At 44.5% G+C, this 15,227-nt stretch overlaps 1 long non-coding RNA gene across 1 annotated transcript; it reads left to right on the top strand.

The window, feature by feature from the left end:
• Window positions 1–191: 191 nt before the first annotated feature.
• Window positions 192–662, top strand: LOC103606870. Its single transcript, XR_551922.1, has 2 exons — window positions 192–271; window positions 419–662. It is a non-coding gene; the product is annotated as an uncharacterized LOC103606870 (long non-coding RNA).
• The last annotated feature ends 14,565 nt before the right edge of the window (window positions 663–15,227 follow it).

Genomic DNA, 15,227 nt, shown 5'->3' with positions numbered 1-15,227 from the left:
CCCCCCCGCCCCGCGGGGGGGGGAGGGGGCGGGGCGACGGATGAGGCGCCGTGCACCCCCACGTGACTTCCTCCCTCCCCCACCCCGTTCGCCAGCGCTCCTCTCCGCCCCGCCTCCCTCCTAGGTGAAGGAAGATGATTTCCCCCCCCCATCTTGGCCGACCCCCGCCTTCACCGCCAAAAAAGGATTCCGCCGGTTCCCGCAGCCCGGTATCAGTGGTTGGATCCAAGGGAATTCCGGAACCCAAACGGTCCATTATCGCGGCTCTAGGGTGGGCGAGGGGTGAGGGGGCCGGGTTTCCGAGAAGGGGGAGGGGGGAAGGCGAAGGCCGCCGAAGAGAGTCACGTGTCTACTGTTTCCGCCGGCGTTCGTAAAGACCTCGCGAGAATTCCGTTTCCCCGCCCTTTCTCTCCCGCAGGCTGTCGGGAAGAAGGTCGGCGCTCTGTGGTACCTCAGTGCGGTCAGCCGGTGGGCCGTGCGCATGCGTCCCACACCTGCTTTCAGTGTGTGAGGAGGGGCCCGAAGGTATTTTCAGAACCCGTTTGGTAGGTGGCTACGACCGAGGAAGTTACCTGGTGGCGCTTCTGTCACTTAAAAAGGCTCTTCATTTCCGAGCCAATTCTAGAAAAATAAATTTGCATATTCGTTGCTTGTTAGTCTTACTCAAAGCACTTTAATGAGTTTGAAACCTCAAGTAACTCGGAGTCCCTCTGCTCGTTCACTGTTACTATCATGTTCTGAGGAGTGCGGTGAGCACAGTCCGCCCCACTCCTTTTCTCTCTACACACACCCGGTGACCTGAACACTATTGCTCCCAATTAGTGACTGCTGCAGAATAGGGCTGTCCCTACCACTTCTCGTTTCCCTATTTTCTCTTCTTCTTACTATTATTAAGTGACCTAACAGAATAAACATATCAGCTTCTTGTAACTCTTTTGTAAAATCATTTTGAAAATGCTGTTTGACTCCGTTGCTTAGGTAATAGGCACGCCTGGGTGATTCTTGCCCCCTACTGGCTGCGCGTCCCACTCCTTGTGCTGAAAGCAAACCAAGTATTTGGAACAGTTGGTTAAACTATGAACTCTTAGGGGCCGGCCCGTGACTCACTCGGGAGAGTGCGGTGCTAGTAACACCAAGGCCCCGGGTTCGGATCCCATATAGGGATGGCCGGTTCGATCACTGGCTGAGCGTGGTGCTGACAACACCAAGACAAGGGTTAAGATCCCCTTACCGGTCATCTTTTTTAAAAAAAAACAAAAAAACAACTATGAACTCTTAAAGAGAAAGTATGCGGGGAAAAAAGGGGGAAAACTAGACAGAGCAATTATAATTGTAATCTTCCAATTTAACGTTTGTATACATAAGTATTATATGCGTATATACATATATAAAAACATTTTAGACTGCCTACTAATCACTTAGCTAATCACTTTACTTCCATTGTTTTATTTAATCCTCACACGCACACCCCAAAAAACTTACAAAGACAAAATAATAAAAATATTTTCGTAGAAACAAAGGCCTCATCTGTCTTCTGCACTGCTATCAGCTATACTGGCGTATACTCTAGTGCAGATGACAGCAAACAAGCAATTACGAATCTGTCATTTTTTTTTTTTTTGAAGATGACCGGTAAGGGGATCTTAACCCTTGACTTGGTGTTGTCAGCACCACGCTCACCCAGTGAGCTAACCGGCCATCCCTATATGGGATCCGAACCCGGGGCCTTGGTGTTATCAGCACCGCACTCTCCCGAGTGAGCCACAGGCCGGCCCACGAATCTGTCATTTTTAAAAGAAAGAAAGGGGCCGGCCTGGTGGCGCACTGCGCTAGTGCGCCGCTTGGGAAGCGCGGCGGCGCTCCCGCTGAGGGTTCGGATCCCACATACAGACCGGTTCCCGCTCACTGGCTGAGCGAGGCGCGGGGGCAACACCGAGGGTTGCGATCCCGTTGCCAGTCCCGGTCCGGTACGGGGGCGACACTGAGGGTTGCGATCCGTTGCTGGACACGGAAAAAGACAAAAAATAAAATAAAATAAAATAAAAAATAAAATAAAATAAAATAAAGAAATATGAAAGAATACAGGGGCCGGCCCGTGGCTCACTTGGGAGAGTGTGCTGCTGATAACACCAAGGCCATGGGTTCGGATCCTATATAGGGATGGCCGGTTTGCTCACTGGTTGAGTGTGGTGCTGAAAACACCAAGACAAGGGTTAAGATCCCCTTACCGGTCATCTTTTTTTTTTTAAAAAAAAGGGTTAAGATCCCCTTACCGGTCATCTTTAAAAAATAAAAAGAAAGAAAAACAAATGGAAGTGGGGAGGGATGGTCTCTGCCCTTAAAATTTATGCCTTTACACTGTACTGGGCATTAATCCAAATTTCACATAAAATGTAAAATTGTCTCTGTGATAATGGTATAAAGTAGCTAACAGAGCCTGTCATAGAGGAATTTGACCTCATCAGGGAAGTCAAAGAAGGATTCCTTGAGGAAATGATGACTGAGCTGAAATTGGAAAAGTAGGTGCTAAGTAGGTAAAGAGAAGAGGGAAATGCATTTCAAGAAGAGCAAACAGCACATGCAAACGTCCTGAAACAGGGAAGCAAAGCAAGTGGAAAAGACTGTAAGAATGCAAAGGCATCGGATACTTTCTCTCACCTCTAAACCCAAGCTTCTATACTCTGCTTTGTGATGCATTCTAATGCATTTGTGCTTTGCCACCTGTTTCTGTGTTAAACTGCAATAAGGAGGGCTAGAGACTGCAAGACTGGAGGAGGAAAGTTTTCTGTGAATGTCATCCCAGCAACACTTGTTCACCCTGTCAGCTGCACTTCCCGCAGCAGCAGCTATATTGTTGCAGTTTTTCCCACACTTGCACAACTAGCCTCATCAAACCCTCCCCCAAGACACCAGCACCAACCAGAAGTCCCCCACCCCCACTCCCAGGGTCACCCTCTAAGCACCGAGACACTAGCACCAGCTGAGCAGAGCCCCTTCCTTGGAGTTTGGGTTTCAGCAACACGGAACCCCTCTTCTGTGTTTCTAAGTTTAAATTACACCAACCCTTTCCCTCTGTTCTCTCAGCCTTAGTGATGAGAGCTGTTTCCTACAGTTGCTACTTCTATGATGCCTTAAAGTTCTCTTTGTACTCTTTTAACAATGCTTTTTATTAAATTATCTCCATTAAATAACGTGTAGTTTCTGTCTTCTACCTGACCTTCGATTGATACAGAAAGTAAAAAGGAATTAAATAGGGGATAAGGTTGCAAAGGTAGATGAAGGCCATTCTCAAAGAGACTTTTGAGTTTGGACTTTATTCTGTAGGCTACAGGGAACTCAGAAACCTGTTACGCAGAGAACAGCCATAGTTGGATATGCATTCTAGAAGGATCACTCTGGAAGTGGTGTGGTAGATCTAAGAACTGGGCTGCAGATATGAAGACTAAACAGGTCTAGAGAAGATAAGAACCTGAACTGGAGCAAAACTGTTGAGTAATAAAAAGGATCCAGGTTTGAGAAATATTTAGGAGGTAAAGCCAGCAAGACATGGCAGCTGGTTAGATGGGGTGATGGAGAGGGAGATATCTAATACCTGGACAGATAATGGTGCCATTAGCCAAAACTATGGCATCAAAAAGAGAAACAGGTCTGAAGAGGAAGGTAATGAGTTTGTCTTTAGGTATGGGGAATGTTTCACTTATCTATTGCTGTATAACAAAATACCGCAAAATGTAATAGCTTAACACAACAACCATAATTCTCTCATAATTGTACAAGCAAGGCTGGGTTCAGCTGGGATGCTGGAACAAGTGGGTTTCTCTCTCTCCATGTTATCTCTCTACATGGCCCCTGGTCTCTCCAGCAGTCTCTTCATGGGTCTTGTTATGGCAACTCAGGGATCCCAAGAACATGAAAACAGAAGCTGCCAGGCTTTCTTAAACCTTAGGCTTTCAAGTGACACAGTGATGTTTCTACTATATTCCCTTTGTTAACAAAGCCAAATCAGACTCAAATAAAAGCAACACAAAGGTGTGACTAGTGGAAAGCATCCTTCATTGGGGGCCACGAAAGTAACATTGTATCATTGAATTTCAAAGGATCTGTTGGACATCCAAGTGGTGACGTCTAGCAAGCAGTTGGAATCTACCGCTTGGTGAACCAAATGGGGATTAACATGAGACAGGATAAAACTGTACTAGGAGAGGATGCAGAGAGAAGAGCAGGGTACCAGGGACAGAAACTTGAGGTTCCATGTGTAAAAGGTGAGCACCCAATGAGTCTGAGAAAGGTCAATCAGAGAGGTCAAAGTAGAATGAGAAGATTGTATCATGGAGGCCAAGGGAGTTTCAAGGAATGAGTGCTTAGCAATATGTAATGCGGCAGAAAGCACCAGAATGTGGCTGAAATATCTATTGGATTTTTCAAGATGGCAGACATTTTGGTAGACAGTAATATATACGTAATATATATTTTTCTTTTTTTGGCAGCTGGCTGGTAAGGGGATCCAAATCCTTGACCTTGGTTTACCAATATCATGCTCTAACCAAGCAAGCTAACTGGCCAGCCCAGCAATTGTTTTTTACTGCTCAGACTCTATTGCTTTCTTCAGATTGCAGCCTCTTAATTTTATCTCCCCTTCTCAAATTCCATGTGGTTTGGAGAGCACTAACCATCTCCCATATACATCACTCTAGAGTTCAGTGTGTAAGCAAAGTTTGGACAATTGAAATACTGGATCTATTGCCAGGCCACAGTGATTGATTTAATGCCAGGCCGTTGAGTCTCAATTCAAAGACTTTGTATTAAAAATATTATGAGGGCTGGCTGGTTAGCTCAGTTGGCTAGAATGCAGTGTTTATTTGTTTGTTTGTTTGTTTGTTTTTAAAAGATGACCGGTACAGGCCGGCCCGTGGCTCACTCAGGAGAGTACGGTGCTGATAACACCAAGGCCACGGGTTCGGATCCCTACATAGGCATGGCCGGTTAGCTCACTGAGCGCGGTGTGGGTGACACCACACCAAGGGTTGCAATCCCCTTACCAGTCACAAAAAAGACAAAAGAAAAAAAAGGCCGGCCCGTGGCTCACTCAGGAGAGTGTGGTGCTGATAACACCAGGGCCACGGGTTCAGATCCTGTATAGGGATGGCCGTTTGCTCACTGGCTGAGCGTGGTGCTGACAACACCAAGCCAAGGGTTGAGATCCCCTTACCGGTCATCTTTTTAAAAACAAACAAACAAACAAAAAAGCTATTTAATAGACAGGTTTTGGTCTCCTTCTGTATTACTCCATTTCTGTTGCTTCTAACAGAATACCTGAAACTTGTAATTTATAAAGAAACAAAATTTATTTGTTACAGTTTGGAGGCTGGAAGTCCAAAGTCCAGAGAACACATCTGGTGAGGGCCTTCCTCTTCATTGTGACTCTCTATAGTGATGCAGGGTGAAAATGGGCTGAGAAAAAGAGAGATAAACTTCTCACAAAAAAAAAAAAAAAAAAAAAAACTTCTCACTTGTCCTCCTTATAAAGGTATGAGAACCATGGTCGTGACAACCCATTAAATCATCAACCCATTACTCCATGAGTGGATCAATCCATTCATGTGGGCACAGTCTTCATAATCTAATCACCTCTTTATTTATTATTTATTTATTTATTTATTTTTTGTCCTTTTTGTGACCGGCTGCACCGCGCTCAGCCAGTGAGCGTACCAGCCATCACTATATAGGATCCGAACCCGCGGCGGGAGTGCTACTGCACTCCCAGCGCTGCACTCTCCCAAGTGCGCCACGGGCTCGGCCCTCTAATCACCTCTTTAAAGAACCCACTTCTCAAATAACATCATCAGATATCCTACCCTCTTGCCACTATTACAATGGAGATCAAGTTTCCAACACATGAACTTTGGCGGTACATATTTGACCCATAGTAACATCTGAGGATACCAAAGGAAAGAATGGAGAAGGAAAGTTAATAACTCCAAATTACAGCATCACTAAGATGCAATTTTGTAACTTTTTAATTTGCTGCTAAATGGTTACCATTTCAAATTTCTGCATCCCTGTATGCTTTATATTCATTCTTTCATTTAATCCCAACCATAAGCCTATGAAGTACAGAATACTGTTTAACTCTCACTTGCTTTAGTTCTTAATATATTGTATATAGTACATATAATACATATTAATATAGGCGTGTATGTAGAGAGGAGATTTTATGTATTTTTATATATATGAAAGGTCTTCAATAAGTTCATAGAAATGCATATTATGAAAAAACTATGCGTGGGTTTCAAAATTTTTTGCACCAAAATAAATTTGTATTGGCTGGCCACTTAGCTCAGTTGGTTAGAACATGGTGCTGATAACACCAAGGTCCGAGGTGGATCCCTGTGCTTCCCAGCTGCCAAAAAAAAAAAACCCCAAACAACATCAACAACAAAATAAACTCGGGGCCGGCCCGTGGCTCACTCGGGAGAGTGCGGTGCTGATAACACCTAAGGCCATGGGTTCGGATCCCATATAGGGATGGCCGGTTAGCTCACTGGGTGAGCATGGTGCTGACAACACCAAGTCAAGGGTTAAGATCCCCTTACTGGTCATCTTTTTAAAAAAACAAAAACAAAAAAAACCAAAATAAACTCATACTAACTTTTTATGTCTGAGGCACTAAGAAGGATAATACATAGTCTGAAAAGAGCCCCTATCAGAGCAACATGAATTCTGCTAAAACTGAAGCAAGAATGAACATCAAATTTATGGTGAAGCTTGGATGGAAGAATGGTGAAATCATTGACGATTTACAAAAAATTTATAGGGACAATAACCACCCCCCTCAAAAAAAAGGGATGAGATGATGTTGGAGATGAACCCCATAGCAGCAGATCATCCACATCAATTGGTGAGGAAAAAATTAGTCTTGTTTGTGTCCTAATTGAAGAGGACCAACGACTAACAGCAGAAACAACAGCCAACACCATAGACATATCAATTGGTTCAGCTTACTCAATTCTAACTGAAAAGTTAAAATTGAGCAAACGTTCCACTCCATGGGTGCCAAAACTGTTGTGCCCAGATCAACGGCAAACAAGAACAGAGCTTTCAATGGAAATTTTAAACAAGTGGGATCAAGATCCTGAAGCATTTCTTTGAAGAATTGTAACAGGAGATGACACATGGCTTTACCAGTATGACCCTGAAGACAAAGCACAATCAAAGCCATGGCTACCAAGAGATGGAAGTGATCCAATCGAAGCACAAGTGGACCAGTCAAGAGCAAAGATCACGGCAGCAGTTTTTTGGGATGCTCAAGGTGTTTTGCTTGCTGACTTTCTGGAGGGCCAAAGAACAATACCATTTGCTTATTAGGAGAGTGTTTTGAGAAAGTTAGCCAAAGCTTTAGCAGAAAAACACCCACAAAAGCTTCATCAGAGAGTTCTTCACCACGACAAGGCTCCTACTCATTCCTCTCATCAAACAGGGCAATTTGGGGAAAGTTTTGATGGGAAATTATTAGGCATCCACATTACGGTCCTGATTTGGCTCCTTCTGACTTCATTTTGTTTCCTAATCTTCACTTGAGTTTAGCCAAAAGGCCAAGAAATGATATGTTCCTAATCTTAAAAAAAAAAAAATCTTTAAAGGGCACCCATTTTTCTTCAGTTAATAATGTAAAAAAGATCCCCATGCTGACCAGCCACCATGAAAAAAAAAGTATAAAAAAGACTGCACTGACATGATTAAATTCCCAGGACCCTCAGTTCTTTAGGGATAGACTAAAGGGCTTGTATTATCTCCTGCAAAAGTGTCTTGAACTTGATGAGCCAATGCTGATAAATCAAGTTTATATTTGTTATTTTTATCTTTTAATTCCATTTTTCCACAAACTTTTTTTCTTTGTTTTTTTTTTGGTGGCTGGCCAGTAATGGAATCTGAACTCTTGACCTTGGTGTTCTGCAAACTTTTTGAAGTCTCCTCGTATGTGTGTATATCTATCTATACATATATATATATATATATATATATATGTAATAGGAAATATATATGTATTCACAGTAGAAGAATGGGATGAAGTTAATAGACCACAGTGGCCAGTAGCTATGAACTTTCTAATGCACCTGTCCCATTTGACAGAAATCTTACAAGAACTGATACTAACATAAGGTATTTAACAATAACAAATGCCTGCAGCAAATATGAACACGAAGAAGATAACACTAGAGTAAGGAAAGTCATCTCAGCACTACTTTGATTGCACCGATGTCATGTGGCTGCTCTGGTTTGAATGTCCCCAAACCTCATGTTGGAGTTTGATCCCCATTGAAACAGTGTTAAGAGGTTGGGAAATCCAAGTACAATATTAGAAATGTGGGGCATTGTCCTCATGATCCAATCACCTCTTTCAAATACCAAAGGTGGTATTTGAAAGAAAGTACTGGATCATGAGGACTATGACCTTATGGATTAATTAATCCCTTCATGGATTATTGGGTTAATGGTTTAATGGGTAGACTGGGGGCTTTATCAGGAGAGGAAGAGAGCATGTGGATACCTCTGGCTCTGCACTGAACATGTAGTACCCTTTGTCACCTAGGGACTCAGGAGAGAGTCCCCACCAAGAAGAAGGCCCTCACCAGATGTGCCCCTCTGGACCCTGGACTTCCCAGCCTCCCAAATTGTAAGAAATAAATGTTATTTCTTTATAAATTACCCAGGTTCAGCTGTTCTGTTAGAAGTGACAGAAAATTGGCAAATACAGCAGCCATCTTAGGAAACTGGGCGTCTATTAAGCAGATATTATGGAAATCTGCCATATTATTTTATGATTCCAAATCTAAACAGATTACAAGAATTTATCTCACTCTTAGTAATCAGTTACTGTTTAGCAATGTATCTACCTACCCTTTGCTGAAATCCATTTAGTGGCTTCCCATCAGACTCAGAATGAAAGTTCCTACTATGGCCTTTGTGTCAATCAGGTTCCAGTCAGGAAAACAGAAGTTAAAATAAGAAATTTATTAAACAAGTGGGGGAGGTTTGAAAAAGCAGAGAGAGAACATTGAGGTAACACCAATAATAACTGCAGGAAGTAGCTACTGACTCTAAGGCTGAATAACAAGTTAGGGTTCACGGGGTTAGCAAAATTGGAGGAGGAGTCCTGGAGAGCTGGTTCTCATCCCTCTAAGGAAGGAGCACCACAAGGTTGGTGCTGGCCTTGTCAGAGCCCTGCAAAGCTGGGGCTCAGAACTTTGAAGGGGAGCTGCTTCTGGCACTTCCAAGGGAGTACACTGAGGCTGTTTCTCAGAGTGTGGAAAGAACCTGGAGACTGAACCACATGCCTCTGCCAGACTCAAAACATCATTACTAAAGTGACCATGCTAGGAAGAGCAAGCAAACAGGTGTGAGCAAATTGCTTCTTCTCCTACCTCCCAGCCTTCCTGTATCCCTTCTTATTAAGAGAAACTGACACCACTTGACAAAGAGAATAATGGTTTGCAGCCCCAACATCACAGAGCAGGGTAAAGAAAAGTAGATTTTGAGCTAAGAGACCAGCACAGCCTTTAAGGATCTGTGTGATCTAGCCCCTGCCTACATTTCCAGCCCAACCCCCTCCATCATATTCCAATCACACTGGGTTTCTTTTATTTCCCAAGCACACCTAGGTCATTCCCACCTGTAGGCACTTGTACTTGCTAGTCCCTCTTCCTAGAAGTACGTCTTCACTTGGATCTTCCTTATTTAGGGTATAACTGAGAGCCACCAACTCAAAGAGGATTTCTCTGACGGGTCTAAAGAAGTAACCACTCTTCCTACTCATGTTCTGTAATAGTACACATTTTCATTTTCTTCATAGCACTAATCACTATTTAAAATTATCTTTTAAATAATTTCTTGTTTCTTTTCTAAAAAATGTGAGGAAAGGACAGTGTCTTATTTGCCACTGTATCCTTGGGGACCAAAATAGTGCCAGACATACAGTTCAGTAAATGTTGAATTAATGAATTTTATTTTATTTTGTTTTGGTGGGTGGCCACTACAGGGATCAAACCCTGGACCTTGTCCTTAGCACTATTCTCTAAACAACTGAGCTAACCAACCAGCCCAAGTTAATGAATTTTACAGAGAGTAAAAACCTCTATATTTATGGAAGCTGGAAGGAAGCTTGGATATCACAGCCTAACTCCATCATTTGACAGCTGGGGAAGTTGAGGGCAAGAGAGCTGAAATGCTAAGGGCACACACTAAGTTGGTGACAGAAGTGTCACTTTCTAAAGTGTCAGTGCTTTCACATACATGACTTTATTTCGCTCTCCTACTTTCTTGGTGCAGTGGTAGCATCCTTGGGCAATGGTGGGGTCTCCAAAACCTTCTTAAGGACCAAAAAGAGAATATGGATGAGTGACCTCTTTCTACATCCCCAGGAGAGGACCCCAGGAAAGAGCAGTAACTGGACCTCCCCTGGGTCCAAAGCAAAGAACATCCAGGACCCCTGTGCTTCTCTGGGAACATGCTGACTGAGGCTGACCGAGGCTCCCCGAGGTAGGGGACTTTGAAGGGTTGCTTCCCTGGTGTTAAGGTAGTGATCTAGTGGACTAACAGTCAAGAAACTGATCCAGGCCCTGAAATTAAACTGCCGGGTGACCTTGGGCAGCATGTAAGTTACCTTTTGCCTCTATTACTTCATCTGTAAAATGAGTGGGTTTGTTAGGCTAGGATCCTAGCCGTTCTGGGAGGTTTACCCACTGACCCAGTTAGTTGGTAGTTGTGCTAGCAGATTTTGAATAATGGACTCTCAATACATCTTTCAAAACTAGGAATGAATGGATCAAATTGATGGAGGGGTCAAGGTCCTGGAGATTCCAAACTGCTAAGAGAGCCAGGCTTCCCAGGTCATAAGGAGAGGTCAAGGGGTCAAAGGTCGAGTCCGGTCAAGGCCGAGAAAAACCGGAAGTCCCGGACCCGGTTCTGAGTCCGGGCCTACAGTCGCGCGACTGAAGCTCTGGAGGCGGAGCTTCAGCACCAGGAGGGGGAGGAGTTTGGGGCCTCCCAATGGCAGCTCGGGTGTCAATCTACTGCAGCCAATCAACGCCGGGAGACGGTCAAATTTAAACCCCCTCCCACCTCCTCCGCCGGGACCTGTCCCGAAAGCGCTTGTAGAAAGTGCGGCTGCTGGCCCCGCCCCCGTTGGGGAGGCGGGAAGAAGGGCGGGCTCTTCCTCCGAGTCCACCTATCACGACGGGCAGTCTGCGGAGGGGCGGGCGGCGGCGCCAATCAGGGCGAGCAGCCGGAGCTCTGCGGAGCAGTTGGCTACAGTTGTTGCAACTTTTTTCGAAAGCTCAGTTTCCCGGGAGATCCCAGGCGGTGACAGAGCTGGGCCATGGCTAGAGGTATTTGCCCAGGCGACCAGCTCCGGGGCAGCTGGGTTGGGGGTCGCGCTGGAAGGGGGCCGGGGTGGCTGGAGTGGCGGCGGGGGGGTGCCCTCCTGCGGACGCCTGGGGTGCAGCGCGGAGACCCGCGGTGGGGGGGAAGGGTGGGGAGGGCTGCATCGGAACCTTCCCCGCTCGGCACCCCCCTCCCGCTCCGGAAGCCTCCCCACTGCGTGCCTCAGTTTCTCCTCTCTAAGTGTGGGCACGCGCTGGCCTGCTTTTCCGGAGGCAGCGGATCCATATGTTAAAGCTTTCAAAGCTCTTTGGAAACTAAAGCGCAAGGCACCTCCAGGGAGTGGGCGTTATTGATATAAAGGGGGGGGGGAGTGAGGCTTCGCTCACTTTGGGGCTCCCTCTGTCTGAGGAAGGAGGTGACCCCAAGGCGAGGGAGCAGATCGGTAACTTACATCTTGGAGAGCTCGTCGGGGTGGACACCGCGGCAGGCGCCTTCCTCCCTTCCCCACGCCCTGAGTCAGCTCTGCGCTGCTGGGGCGAGGGCCGGGTTCCACCGGTCCACTTGGGTGAAATGGGTCCCCTGGCACTTCCTGGGGCGGCGGCCCTTCACCCCGCGGCTGGCCAGGACTCCGGCCCACGAAAAATGGCTTGGGTGGGCATGTACAGCTGCGGGAGGCGATGTCCCTGCCTGAAGTCCTTTATCGCATACTTAGTTTGCTGTCAGGACGGTGAAATCCACGTTATGCGACAAAGAGATCGCTAACCGCAGGTCATTTTCAGCCGCCGTGTCTCCTTCACGCTAAAGGGCCAAAAACTTGAGTGTGACAGTTGGGTAAAATTCTTATTGAAAAAAAAAAATTCAGGGCATTACATTTTTCTCAAAATTCCAAGGCATCACGTGTTAGTAGGAATTTGCCTTAATTAGGTATCCTCCCTATAGCAATAATAGTGAATAAAATAATGATTCATTCAACAAATATTTATTTGGCTCCTTTGTTTGCAAGCACTCAGTTGAATCATTTATTCTCCCAGCATTCCTCTAGGGTCTTTTGGGACAAGACTTACCCAGATTCCGATGAAGAAATGAGGTATAGTGAACTTCAGGTTAAAAAGCTTCATAACCCAATTCACAGAGAAAATTAAGACTATATTTATCCTTTGAAAAGTATTAAGCATCTAAAAGTATTTTTAATATTATCTGACTAACATATGTGACAAATCTTAATAAAACTATGCTTCCCTGGTTCATTTTTCCCATTACAGCAAAATCATATAAACTATCTGTTTTAGGCTGGCCAGTTAGCTCACTTGGGAGAGCATGGTGCTGGTAACACCAAGATCATAGGTTTGGATCCCCATACTGGCCAGCCACTAAAACAAACAAACAAACAAACAAAAACTATCTGTTTCAAAAGGAGTGCATTAAAAAAACAAAACAAAACAAAAACTTGCTTAATTAATCTATAGGGGAGGTAAATAATAAGGGGTAAATAATAATTACCATTGAGGGCCAGGCACTTTATTATCTCAGTTAATCTTTGCCAATAGTTATTCCCATTTTTCAGAGGTGGAAGCTGAAGTGTAAAGTCACTATCCAGACTCTGGCCATCCTGTGTCTTTGCTTGTTCCACCCTACCTCTCTTATGTAGCCAAAATGGAGATGAATCTTTTCCAGCTCCTACCATGGCAGGCTTACAAATTATTGGTTAGTGATTCTCACTGACTCAGTTGACCCCTGAATTAGTAGTTACCTATTTCTTAGTCTTCATTACTCGTGCAAACTATTAAACTGGATATTTAGAGTTACAAATACCAAATCATTTACAGAACTTCAATTGAAGGGTCAATCTTTTTCTTTTAGAAAATTGGTCTTTGTTTCAAACTTGCTTTTCTTTTTTTTTTTTTTTTCCTTTTTGTCTTTTTTCTTGACCGGCAACGGATCGCAACCCTCAGTGTCGCGCCCGGACCGGACCGGGACCGGCCACGGGATCGCAACCCTCGGTGTCGCTCCCGCACCTCGCTCAGCCAGTGAGCAGCCGGTCTGTATGTGGGATCCGAACCCTCAGCGGGAGCGCCGCCGCGCTTCCCAAGCAGGCCGGCCCTCAAACTTGCTTTTCTTTTTTTTTTTTTAAAGATGACCAGTAAAGGCATCTTAACCCATGACTTGGTGTTGTCAGCACCACGCTCTCCCAAGTGAGCTAACCAGCTATGCCTACATAGGGATCTGAACCCGTGGCCTTGGTGTTATCAGCACCACACTCTCCAAAGTGAGCCATGGGCCAGACCTCAAACTTGCTTTTCACTTTGAGAGTCTTGCTGGGTCACAGGAGCAAACTGGTCAGATACCAGGCAACTCCTTTCTGTGTTTTTTTTTTTTTTTTTTTTTTTGGTGGCTGGTGGGTACAGGGATCCAAAGCCTTAACCTTGGTGTTATGACACAGCACTTGAGCCAACTGAGCTAACCGGCCAGCCTAGTTTTGAAGTTTTATAATCATGTAAATATTTACAACCCCAAGCGTATTAGTTTGAGGTGGATCAGTCAGCTTACTTTTCTCCATCTCTACTGCCACTGTCAAATGACCTGCTAATTGATCTCCCTTCTTCCCCTTTTCCATCTCCAATTTGTTATTCCTTAGCAGCTAGAGTAGTCCCCAAGAATGCAGATGTTTGTCATGTGACACTTACTACTCTCCTTTACCCCAACTTCCCCACTGTTTTTAGGATAAAGTTTACAATCCTCACCATGGCCTACAAGGCCCTACTGACCTCTCTAGTCTTAGCCTCACCATGCCCCATCTGTCTTTTTTTTTTTTTTTCCATCTGTCTTTATGTTTTACTGTTGTGTCCTTAGCACAGGGCCTGAAACAAAGTAGGTATTCAATAAATGTTTGTTGAATGAATGAATTAGTATGTTAGTGTCTGAATCTAAGAGAAGCAATACACATTCTTTATGGTAAAGTAACCTCATATAGCAGAAGAACTGGGTTCAGATCCCAGCTCCTTCACTTCTTAGTTATATAACTCTTAGACTAGTGATTTATCAGCCTTGAGCCTCAATTTCCACATCTGTGAAATAGGAATAATAGTACCTTCTCATACTTGCTGGGAAGATTAAACCAAATAATGCAGTATTGCAGGGCCTAACACATAGTAAACATTCAATAAATATTAACTATTAGTGTTATATTTCTATGAAATCCTAGACAACATTAAGAGTTTTTACTTCTGTTGATAGGTATACTCATATTTATTATATACATATAAACATGTGCAGAGAAAGGAAGGACTGTTTTGAAACTTACACTGAATGATTTGTATTTATATCTTCTAGGTACTAGAGCTGCAGAGTTGGGAGGAAAGGGTGCTAGACTTGTATTGTAATGATGTATCCCCTGCATTTGGGGGCTAAAATAGGGAGAAAGCTATGGCTATGAGTGTGGGGGGAGTGAATAGGGGAGCGTTTGAAATACTATGTGAAGTGGACAAGAGGATCTGTGCAGCTGCTTCCTCCTCCAAAACCATGATACCCGTGGTAGTTTGGCAACAAACTGCAAAGCTTCTTTGCCCTGTAGATGTAGAAGATACTTTCAAATGGCCAACCTGGGTGTCAGGGAATCCTTTATTATTATCATTATTTATTTTTTAATTTTTTAAAAGATGACCGGGGGCCGGCCCGTGGCTCACTCGGGAGAGTGCGGTGCTGATAACACCAAGGCCCCGGGTTCGGATCCCATATAGGGATGGCCGGTTCGCTCACTGGCTGAGCGTGGTGCTGACAACACCAAGCCAAGGGTTAAGATCCCCTTACCGGTCATCTTTAAAAAAAAAAAAAAAAAAAAAAAAAGATGC

The sequence above is a fragment of the Galeopterus variegatus genome, unplaced genomic scaffold (assembly GCF_000696425.1).
Source record: "Galeopterus variegatus unplaced genomic scaffold, G_variegatus-3.0.2 Scaffold147, whole genome shotgun sequence".
In the NCBI taxonomy this organism is placed as follows: Eukaryota; Metazoa; Chordata; class Mammalia; order Dermoptera; family Cynocephalidae; genus Galeopterus; species Galeopterus variegatus.
The sequence above is the reverse complement of the archived record's forward strand: the minus strand, read 5'-3'. Positions and strand labels throughout refer to the sequence as shown.